Genomic DNA, 12304 nt, shown 5'->3' with positions numbered 1-12304 from the left:
ATTTCGGGTAGTTTCCATAATCACAATCAATATTTCTAAGGGCACAGTGTCAGAATGGACCCTCATGAGATCTCTGCTTCCTCTTGGAATGCAAGGCTGCCTCAGGTTAAGTTGTTCCCAATTCTCTCATGGATAGTGCCTTGTCATCTCTAGATAATATCCCTATTAAGCACCCATCCACTACGAACAGGTGCTGTTCTCTACTGCAACTTTTAATTCCAGAGTCTGACATTCCTATGTGTTCCTGCTTTTTAAAATGTTACATATTCCGAGGTTTATGTCATGATTAGTCACAGTTTTCTATTGGTCAAGTTCTTCCATTCACTTTCCCAACAGTCACACTCTCTCAAAGAATATACACACCCTATCTGCATTAATCTCCATTGATGTTCATATGTGTGAATATGAGCAAGTTGGGTCTGATTTGCTCTGAATAATATTGAATTCTAAATCAATTTCCCTTGTATATCTACTCACAGCAATATGGTACATTAATGAAACTGATTTCTGTAATCCCCAGGCACAGAAGCTCGCCAGAAGCCTGCATGGGCACGTGAGATTAATGTATGCAATTCTTCTTCATACAGTTATTCATATTGTTCATTCGTCATAAAGTTATCAATATTGTTCATTTTCATCCCTTTTAATCATTGTAAGAAATTCAAATTCAGAAAGCTTTGCTAGGGAATGATTTCACGATTGCAATAGATCCAGCACATGTGTTTAAGTCACATGGCTGCAGATGTATGGGTCAATTTATTTCATTGCATATAATGTATTGTTTTGTTTATGCCCTGCATTTAGCCCGTGGACAGGATCTCATGCTAAAAGACTGATGTAAACAAGCCTATGTAACTGCTACGGCCAATGACTGGTTTACATGAAATGACAGGCATTTTTTTATCCTGCATTACATCCACATTCTAGCTGGGTTAATTGCGAAGGAGAGCTGAATTATTACATGCTAAAAGCAACAAGAGGTGTTCTAAGCTCAGCTATAAAAAAAAACACATTTACAATCAGGTGAATTCAGATTCTAATCTTAACTCACACTTCAAATCTCAAATTGCTGGTATTGTATCTTTTTTGGAAGGATCCCCTCGAAAGTTGCACATGAGCATGGCGGCTAGTTTTCTCTGTGTCAGAGATGCTTCTTCAAATTGTCCACATAGTCATGAGTGATAGAAGTGTTCCTGAAGGTCTACTCCTGTGTTCGATATCTCCTCTCCAAATGCACGGTAGTCCAAAGAGGCACTGAGGCACTCTGTACATGCAACATAGAGCACAGTTGCTAGCGTCAATGAGCGAAACAGTGGTCAGTACCTGCACATTAGGACAGCAGAACATAACTTCTGAATGCAAGCATTAAGGTAAAGAAAGTAAGGAGCGTACATCTTCACAAATCGATAAATAAACAGTTAATAAGGAATAACAGACTGAGAAATATCCAGCTCCTGAGATCTGTTTCACTTTCACCCCACAGTTGTAACCAAAAAAAAGCAGAGCACAGTTTAAGAAATATAGAAAAGAAGAGAAATAGGAGACACAGCTGCCTACTATATAGCAACCTGTCGGCAGCAAGGTAAATAAAATAGCCCTGTAATATTAGAAGCGTGCAACGAGTTGTATGCTCCATAATCATGCATGTAGAGCTAAATACTCCACCCTATGTGCGTGTGTTTGTGCAGAGAGACCGAGATCCCCCCGATTGAAGTAGCTGAGCATATTGAAAGCAGAATTCATGTTAAGGACCAGAGAGTGCCAGTAAAGACAGTAATATGCCACATTTCTATCAGGACATGTAAGTATACACACAATGAGAAACCTGTGAACTGGGAATCAATACCCCACAGGTGCATACATAGAACACAACATGGATTTATACAGCCAAGTGTTATGTCATTCAAGGAGGTATACTACTGCCACGACTACCTGAACAAGAGAAGTCCAGAAGAAGTGTTATAATATCTCGTCAGAGTGAGAAAGGAAAAGAAATAAACACATAACAATGTAAAAATCAGCAAAAAGCAAAGGGTGGGGAGGGCTAAAATAATATATTGATAAAAAAAGCAATAGCTTTGTGCTACAGAGAACAATATACAAAAATACCAATAGTGGAACACTGATAAGCACACTTCAGGGAAGGCAGTCTTCCTGTGAAGAAATTCCTTAACATTTTGTTTTAGAGTGATTGGAAGGAATGACACATGTAGGGATGTTTATGAGTGTGTATTTATGAATGTAATAGATTTATTAGAGAACAATGTGAGTCCATGTGTTGATGAAATTCACGTCAGTACAGATTGAATACGTTTTTTTTTTATAAGATCAGAAGAGCTGACTACCGTGGATTATAAAAGAAGTGTTTGAACTTTTGTAAGCACTTTTTCTTGATTGTTGTGTGATGTACTTGAAGACCATGTAAACATGTGATTTATGTGTTAACTTGGTATGTGTGAGCTTATTAATTAAATAGAAGACATAATGTTACATATGTACAATAGGATAACAGATCAGCCTCTGATTTAAGTGGGCAGCACCGCACCATCCTAATGACTGAGACCTGAGACGACATTGGAGTTGATTTGCTTGTATAGTTCAGAGGGGCTCCTCTCACAGGCCATTAAAATCCTCAAGTCACAATTTGGTTTTAAAGTTCCTGTGTTCGATATAACAGATATTGAGTCAAGACCATGTTTTACCAGTCATAAGTTCAAATGTAGACATCTCTGTAACAGATGTAGGGGTAGATCTCAGCACCATCAGCACTAGTCGTCTCAAGTCCCACTGAGCCCAGAATCCACCACAAACCTCTTTCAAATTCCCATCACAGACTTGCTGTATTGTTCCATCTTCCCCCTACCCTTCTGCGGGATGCTGGGTGGCAGGCAATATGCAATTTCCTTCCCACAATGTAGTCATTACCTCACTGGTGAAATGTCTGCCCCGCTCAGACTAATCATTTGGGGAAGGCTAACACGAGCAACAAAGTTATTGAGCAATAACATAACCACAGTCTCTGCACCAGTGTGGGGAAGGAGTTTACCCATTTTGTAAAGAGGCATAGTCAAAAGTCTTTCTTGGATCTTCACCAATGTTGTTCGGCTGATTTACTTTTTATTAGTAGATCATCTACACAGGCCAAATTATTCCGTTCTACAAGATCAGGCATATTTTGATGTAGGCGGTATATTGATCCTATTTCTACTTTTAAAATACCTTAAAATACCTAAACAGGTTTGTGTCCAGCGTTATGCTGCCCCCCAAATATACTTTAAAGTTTATATTGATCGGCAGGGATTGTCAATACAGTCCAATATCCATTAGACAAATCGAGGGCAGTATATACATTATAACTGTAGATCTGTGCAAATCCCTGATCAATATAAGGAAGAGGCCACCGTGACATGGGTGCCCTCTTATATAATTCACTTTGGCCTGCGCAGAGTCTCCATTGTCCATTACTTTTTAATTATTTAAGTACTGGGTTATTAAAGGTACTGTGAATTGGTTGAATAATCCCATGGGACTCAACATTTTTTAGTGATTCCATGGGTGCTAGACTTAACAGGTATTGTCTTACAAATACTGGTGACATATCAGGGTTCAATGTTATTGTGGTATAAGGAAGGGACGTGTGTCCTCTATCATAGGAATCAACAGAGAACATTTTCTGAAGGTCTAAAAATATCTGTCTTAACTTTTGCTCTTTTGCCTCACAGGCAGCAGCCTTGTGTATCAGTTCTTCAACCATCTGAAGGAAGCATGGAAATATTGCTTGGGTGACTACTTCTGATGTATCTTGTATCTTAAAATGTATAGTTTCTGCCTGCTTAATCGATTCCTTAGTTTAAAGGTAATTACTCGTGACTTTGAATTCTATCTCATCTTCCAGCAAACCACAGATAACCCTCTCCAATTCACAAAGGCGCAGTCTTACACTATCAAGTTTCTCTGTTGTTGGTTATAGAGAATTTCTGGTCTTCTGCCGTCAGTATTGTTATAACAATCTTCTAGTATAGTAGCAATGATGGGATTGGCTAAATCCTTGGAAAAGGGTTTGGCATCACCCTCTATTCCAATGGAGATATCTGAGGAAAAATATGACTTTGGGGATCATTATTATCAACCAATATACAGATAGTATCATCTTTGAGATCTACTAAGGGAGTTGGATGTAGTGGCAGGCCCATTTGCTGAAGAATGTTATTTAAATTAATACAAACTTCTTAAATAAGGTTTGTCTCTTTCTGATCTTTATTGTCAAAATGTACTGTTGAGTATTTCGGGGAATAGTGTCTTCTCCTTTGATTTGAACTTCGGCAGCTTGAAGGCAACAATTGAGCTAACCTTAATGCCTTTTCTAGATCATTGAAGTCAGTTGCGTTTCCCCCAATTATAGACCAGACTTTGTTATTAATAAGATCCAAATTAATTGTGAGTTGATGTGAAATGTCATTAACGATATACAAATTAGAAAGGACATCACTCACACCCCAACCATTTGTATTGATATTTTTGTTTCGGTCAGGATTTCTTTTCAATCCAGTAACAGTTGATAATAAAGCTGACATAGTTGACACTTCTTTTTAATTTTATCGGAGGTATCTGCTCCATGCAATCTATCAGAGGGAAAAATATCTGAAGTAAATTGTTTCCCAATTAAACAACCTTGACTATCACCAGATGGGTGAGATTATGTCACCCTATTTTGATTTCTACTTCTGTAACCACATCTACTGGGATTCCCTATCCATCAAATGTATGTAATTCACCAAGGACAGTTTTGAGGGTAACACAGTAGTTGTCCCCTCTTCCTTGGTTATTTGTTTTTTCCCCTCTTCCTTGGTTACGTGTTTCAAGTACTTCTTGAGTGAAGGTCACTTGAGGCCTGTATCTATGAGAGCCAACAAGTAAAACTGTATTTGAACTTGAATAGGCGGGGAAAAAACTAGCATCTTTCATATCCAACTTACAGAAAAAGTGTGAGTTAGTGAAGAATTTTGTTCGCATTTTGTTGATGTTTGGAATTTCATGAGTTTGACCTTGTCCAGCTCTGTTGGGGGCATTCTCCTCAGGATTAAGTTTGTGTGGTTTGATGAAGAACTCTGTAGGGATAAAAATGTACTTGGAAATCATCATTGGCATCAGGAATTCCCCACCTTCTGTGGGTTCCAGGTCACTGCTGTCACTTATGTTTTGGGAATGTCTCTCCACTCTCTGGACTCTGAGTTATCTTTAGTGATATCTTTGTTCTTCCCTAGAACAGTAACTATCTATTCTAGTAGAGTTGTTTTGGTAACGCTGATAACTGTTTTTGTATGTAATGCTTGGTCACTACTCACCCTGATACCGGAATATGTTACTCCGGAACCTAGTAGCAGTAGGAGAGTACGTTTCTTGGAAAATTGATCTAGGAGGGAGTGATTGGCTTATTTCTCTAGGACAATTCTAATTTGGATAACTCTGCAAACCTACTCATAGGTTCTGATTATTTATTTCTGAGCCCAGGATAAGCCCATAACAGAAATATCGACTGCTAATGTAAGTTTTGGGGTTTTTGAGATCTGTTTTCTGCATTTCAGTTAGTGTACTAGTCGGGTGGCTTTTAATAGACAGTCTTCACTGTCTGTTATGATCCTTAACAGCTGAGAAATATGTTTTGGTCTCCCTCTCTCTAAATACAACAGAGTATCCCTCTCCACCTCAGCTTCCTAAATGGTTGATCAATTGGCATTTGTTTGGGGTTCTTTTCTTTATTTTTGGGAGTTGTTGATTTTTTATATTTCAGAGATCATTGTACAGTGCCTAATGATCCACTTGACACTTTTTGAGTCATCAAAATCAGAAACTAATTGGGCCACTATGTATTTTGGAAGGGCATAGTAGAATATGCCTTGAAATCTCGACTTGCATTCTTCCGGTTTTTAAGCGATTGATCCTCAGCACAAATGTTGTCTTGTGGGCTTCATGTGGATTTTTGTGAATTGAAAAATATTTCGAAATGGTTGTCTTGTAAGAGGACCGTTTGTAATAATATTGTTTTGCAGCACAGCAAATAAAATAGAAAACTCAGGAGAGAACATCCATTTGATGAATTCTAGGTTGTATACTCGCTGCAACTCTACTCATCCTCTTTCAGTTTCAGGAGACCCCATGTATCTGGTTGCTGAGGCAACTGTCTACTTTAACCTTGAGACAGATTGGATGCACTTGTACAAATGAGACAGATGTGCCCTGATGAAGGATATTTACTATCCACAATGAATTGGCCAAGGCATCTATTCTCCTCTGCTTTTATCATTTATTGGCATGCATGGGTTCCATGTGAAAATGCCCACGCAAAAATGTGACCATGCAAATAAATCACAGAAAAATTGCTGTTTTTTGCAGAGACATTATTACATCCACCATGAGGGGTACACCCCTGCAACCCCCAAAACCTTTTTTTTTCAAACGAAGCAGGGGACACCCCCACAACCCCCGCCGCCCTTGTCACCATATTTGGTCACCTATATAATGTTGCCACAAACTTTTCCCGGCAGCTTTATGCATGGCGACTATATATATATAGGGACATTATTACCTGATGCCCATGCATGATTGAATGTATGTGTAAAGCCAACTCACAAGCTTCTGTACTATGTTTGACTTGAGTTGTACTTTTCAGGAACAGCACCATCAAGGTATATTTACTGTGAGCACATAGCACCATAGTTCTGTTAGCTGTAATCCTTCTGCATGCATTCTTCTACTTGGTAGTGCCTCCAGGTTTTCTGCAGTGCTCATCATACACATTTTCTAATTCTGCCACTTCTGTCTAAGCATTCTTTTTGAACTTAGGTGGTGTCCATGCCTTTCTGGTTTTCTATGTATTTTCAGACATTCTTTGGTCCAAATGATGCAATCGTCTGTTTGTACAGTTCGAGATGTTCCCATACAGAATATTTTACATTTGTAGAGTAATAGGCCATACCGCTTTTAATTGCCTTAATCTGATTGATTGGGTCTTTCACAAATTGTGAATTAGGTTATCATTTTCTATGTCTCCACATTTGTGTCCAACTACCCTTATAAGAGACAGAGCCACTACTTGAATCCCCTTTACTGCTTGCATATTTTTCCACCCACATCATAATGATTATAAGAAGGTTTCCTATGTGTATGGTAAATGGGATCATCTCCCTTCTCCCTTTGCAATTGGCCTTTGGAGTTTTGGTTCCACATTATTTCTACATTGCTAGATAGTAGGGTATGTCATCATATTGTCATTCAGAATTGGTGTTTTTCTATCTACCTAGGATCTCTATGTTGTACCCAAAATCCTTATTATAAATAGGGGTCTTTAAAATTGCCTTTTGGAATGCATTCCCTGCCTCTTAAATGACAAATGGGCTAAATTGTCTCTATTTTTGATCATACGATGTAAATAATGTTCCCATACTCATTTTTATAACTTGATTCACTAATTCTCTGTTTGGAAGTGCTCTCATGTTCTCTCGTCCATTCCTAATATAGTAAGTGTGCCACTTTCCTGTCCTCTCACCTGAATGTCTCTATGTTCCACTGTATCCAATAGGGAACTCAAGTCTTCCTGTGTATCTGTGAGAGTTTGGAAGGAGCAAGGGGTATGGCTGGCACTGTCTATGTCCTGACTATGGCTCAGTGCACAGAAACCACCAGTTTGACTCTGGGAAGCTCTGGGCCACGGAGAGGGAGTCTCAGGAATTGGGGTTAATCTCCTTTCTTCCATTAAATGTATCTATCTGCGAGTTTTAGATTGTGATACTGAAGTCAAGTACATATCTTTGATTACTTGTGTCAATAGCGCATTATGGTTAATTTCAAGTATCATTTTCTGTTTACTCTGTAACAATTGCTCCCTAGATTCATTTGCACTAGCCTGGTTGTGTCAAATGCTATATCTTTAGAAATCATCATGTCTTTAATGTTTGTAACTCCTGCTGCAAGAAATCATTTTCATTCTGATAATTATGTGTTTCTTCCATTGACTCTTGGCTGATCGTCTTTGAGATTGCTGATTATTTATTTAGGTGGAGTGAGCACAATATTGGGGCATTTACTATGTGCATCCAATAAAATTGTATATTTGGTTTTGTGCATAAAATGCTCCAGTTGGGGCTATTATGTAAGGGAAGTGGGTCAACCACTGCATACATCACTGAACCTCCATCGTCAGAGTGGCAAGCGTGCATCAAGACTGCGGTTTCGAGCAGGCCACTGTACCGTAAGCTGTTTAAAGTCGACCCATTAGCAGCGGGACGTTTGAACAGTTCTAGGAACATAACGTTCAGGTGGCAGTAATCATTTTTGTGACAATCCGAATTCAGTAGATTTTGCCCAGATGAAGGACATCATGGTCCAAAATGCACTGACCAGGCCTAAAGGCATCTGCTAATTATTTGGAGTTATTGAAAAGTATCACATCTTATCACTTTCTTTAAGAATTGTTAGTAACATTACAGAGAGAATCAGAGAATAATGAACTGTATTATGATTTACCCATTCATGGTCTTTGGGGTGTGCACAGCCCTCACCCACGTCTGTCTAGCCTTGGTCCTTTTTCCTTTGTTCCAATATAGTGTCAAGTGTGCAGACACTTTTAGAGGGTGAGCACCCCACTCACAATGTTTCTTGTGTGAGCACCATTAATTATCAGGGTTGTATACTAGCTGTGCCCACTCACCAACTACACCGTTTTATTAGAGTGTCATCTTTGCAATGTATGTGGGTCATTTTGTAAATGGCAATCAGTTTTCTTACTTCTGTGCTTACATTGTCATGCCTTTCATTGTTGTTTAAGGTGGGCCATTCAACTTTGCTTGTCCATCCGCTTTGTATGAATGGCATGACCTTGACAAATCAGTTGACTACGACCTTGGATTGTTCACAGACAACATTCTTGTTTATATGGTTTGTATCTGTTGTCCAGTGTATGTGTGCACTGTCTTCTCCTGGCATAGAGCAAGGTCTGGATTACATTGTAGCCAAATGGTTGCAGATCCTCACATCACCCAGGATCTGGACCTACTCACATGCATGCTTGCATTGTTGTGTCCATCATGTTTCCTTGGACATCGGTATCTGTGCCCATGTCCAATGAGCCCTCACATCCAATTAGTCCTTTGAAGTGAGAAGGATATTTCATTATCGTATCCAGGAAGTGTCTTGCACAACTGATTCATCTTTGCTTGATAATGGCTGCATGGATGTTCTTGCACACATACTCCTCATATTAGCACAGGAAACCTGACCAGGGTGACTGCACATGAGTGTAATGTGCACACTGTTCCTTTGAGATGTGCAGCATGAATGTGTATGGTAGGATATGTTGCATGTTAAGTAGGCAGTGTCAGGCGTGACAGAAGTAGTGCATCGTCTGTGGTAAGTTAGATGCAGTGAATGGGGCTGTCACACTTGGCATAGAATGTGCTGGAGCAGGAAGTGAGGGGTAGAACATGTGTGAGCTGATTTGGTATATTCACGATTCTGAATGCAAGTGCAAACGTTGAAGGCAAGTTTGAGTATGCACATACTAATGGGGTTTTCTGTGGAGGGTATGTGGTGTTCCTCACCGTGGGCACCTTGGCCCATTGCAGGTTTTACTGATACATGTCTTAGTGCATGATAGATAAGTGTCTGGAGGTTTGCTGAGATGAGAGCAAGTGGGGACAGTTTAAAGTAGTGAGTGCAGTGTGCATGCCTTTATTGGCTCCAATTTGGGATGTAGGACATGGACATGGGAGTCTACCAAGTAATGCAGACTCATTGCTGCTACATAGTGGAACATGCAATGAGAGGAGGAGACACTAGATAGCTAGTGCCCTGACGTCACAGGTGTGTTTGAATGGCATTATCTACAGCATGGAGCATTTGGGGTCCTAGTGCAAATAATGGTTTGTGTGAAAGTGAAGATTGTTGACACCCAGGTTGTTGAGGTGGTTCAGGAGTGTGTTCCGCTTGTGCTGTGACTGTAATTTGTGATTGTGGTGGGCAGTATGAGGGTGATAATGCATCTGTGGTAGGCCTTGATCACTGAGTGACCTTTGTTGGCATGTTATCATTCTGCTTCTCTGGCTACTCCAGCACTATTTCTCTTTTATGTGATGAGGCTGTTGTATTATGTGCCCCTCGGCCTTGACTGCTTTTTGGTTGATTTAAGGGGCCTCATTTGGCCACAGGTTGATGTGTTTTGGCTGTAAGGATTTCGTATTAGCGATATGCGACATTGTGTACGCAACCGTTTTCCGGTGATGGGCGTTGCTGTCCACTAGAGTGGCAAGGTAGGTAATGTTTTCTGGTCAGCAATCTGTACTTTTTACCTGTAGGGGTAAAAGATCATGGTGTTCTGGACCCTCAGGGCTATAGAGTCGATACCATTGTCCTCCCATTTCCTATGTTGACATGGTATAACACGGACTCACTTTGCAGTGTGTTATTTTGACACACACGGTGACTGTAAGGACCATCTCTGAGCTCTGTAAAAAGTCCACTGGTAGTACTACAGAAGGGGTCATTTTAAAAGATTCGTTGATTGGATTCAGGGGACCACTAACACCTGCAATTATGTGTTGATGGACCCCTGCGTGCAGTTTAAACACTCGCAAAGCAGAGCATAAGTGTGTTCTCTTTTACTTTGCAGGCGGGAATTTATAGGAATATATGGTGCTAAATCAAGGCGTAATGCTTTGGAATCTTTTGCCTTAACACCTGCATGGAAATCACATGAAGGTGTGTACTAACATGCGATCCCAATACAGAGCAGGAAAGCAACGCTGATATGAAAACTCGGGGCGGCTGCCCTCCTATGTCTTGGAACAGCAGGAAAATGAGATAGAGTGCAAAATAAAAGTGAAAAGACACTTTTGTGCTTCCATTTTGCACATCACTCATTTAAAAATGACCCTGAAAATGTTTAATTCAGATCTGAACAGCTTGTGAGGTTCCAAGGCCCAAAACCACATCCATGATTTCCCTGGCATGTTGGCAAATATGTCCTGCTCTCGATGGGTGAGGGTCTCACGAGCAGAGTCTAAGGGGTCTAATTGCTCTCCAATAGAGAGGATACTGATGTACTTGTCCCCTACACATGTCCTCTTGTCGTTTAATTTCTTTTGGAATGCTTCTAATGTCCCGTGCTCGAGGCATAGGGATTCACCTCCTCTGTTACCCTCTCCCAGGGGGCAGCTCTTCAGCTGATGGGGTTATGGTGCTTTGACAGACACATGTTTACCTCAGTCTCTGTTTACATGAAGTTGTGTTTCCTCCAGGTTGGTCTTTGGGGAACCGCTCTTATGCCCACTGTGAAATGGGGGACTCGTCATGCACTGGTATGATATGATATGGCATTTATAACGCGCCTATACACAAGTGTTGAAAACTGTGATTTTTGTGTTCATTGAAGTTAGGGAGAGAAGGCTATGTGTGATGGATACTGATTGTGATTATTCACGATAAGTAGCTGGTAAAACAAGAAAATGAAACATGAGTCAAAGTGGTAGTTTTTGCTGAGCAGATGCATCAGTGTTTGATGTTCTCCCTTGTGGGGCCCAAATAACTTGATGGGTGTCTGCCCTTTTAGGGTGAACCGGCAGTTATTTAGTTTACCAGAGTAAGATATGTCTGTACTGGTGGGCCTGTGCGTCTGGTGGAATGGTTGTGCTGTAGAATGTGTCCTACATTTTAGGGGTGTGTCATGAAGGGTGGGACAGGAATATTGGGTGTTAACGGGAAATTAAGGGTACGTCATTGGATAGGTAAGTTGGTTGTGATTCCACAAATTGCTGCAGAGCTGCCAAAGGCTTTCTCGTTTGTCGTAAATAACACCAGCAAAATTATGCTGTGTTTGGATGTAAGAGGTACATCATTGTTTGCTTTATTGAGTTAGATGTGTGGAGTGGAGGCAGAGTTGTCTGCTCAAAAGGGGTTGGTGTTTGATTGTGTTATTTATTCGTTCTGGAGGGTTTTCTTTCTTACAAGTCAATGGGCGGAGTCAGGCCATATGGCATTGGTTATTGGAGTGGAGATGTGATGTGTCTTTTCTTACTGAATCCGGTGCAATTTATATAGGTAGCTACACCTGGTGCAAGTCCCTCCAGGTTTAAATATGTGTCTTTTCTTACTGAATCCGGTGCAATTTATATAGGTAGCTACACCTGGTGCAAGTCCTTCCAGGTTTAAATAGTTGGCTTATTGAATTATCTTTGTTTCTGCACGTTACGCTATGCTTACATTGTAAAAGAATCGGGCCCTAAGTTTGGCGAATATTTCTTTCTGAATCACT

This window comes from Ambystoma mexicanum, chromosome 5q (assembly GCF_040938575.1).
Source record: "Ambystoma mexicanum isolate Mex_15411 chromosome 5q, UKY_AmexF1_1, whole genome shotgun sequence".
NCBI classification, from domain to species: domain Eukaryota; kingdom Metazoa; phylum Chordata; class Amphibia; order Caudata; family Ambystomatidae; genus Ambystoma; species Ambystoma mexicanum.
The sequence above is the reverse complement of the archived record's forward strand: the minus strand, read 5'-3'. Positions refer to the sequence as shown.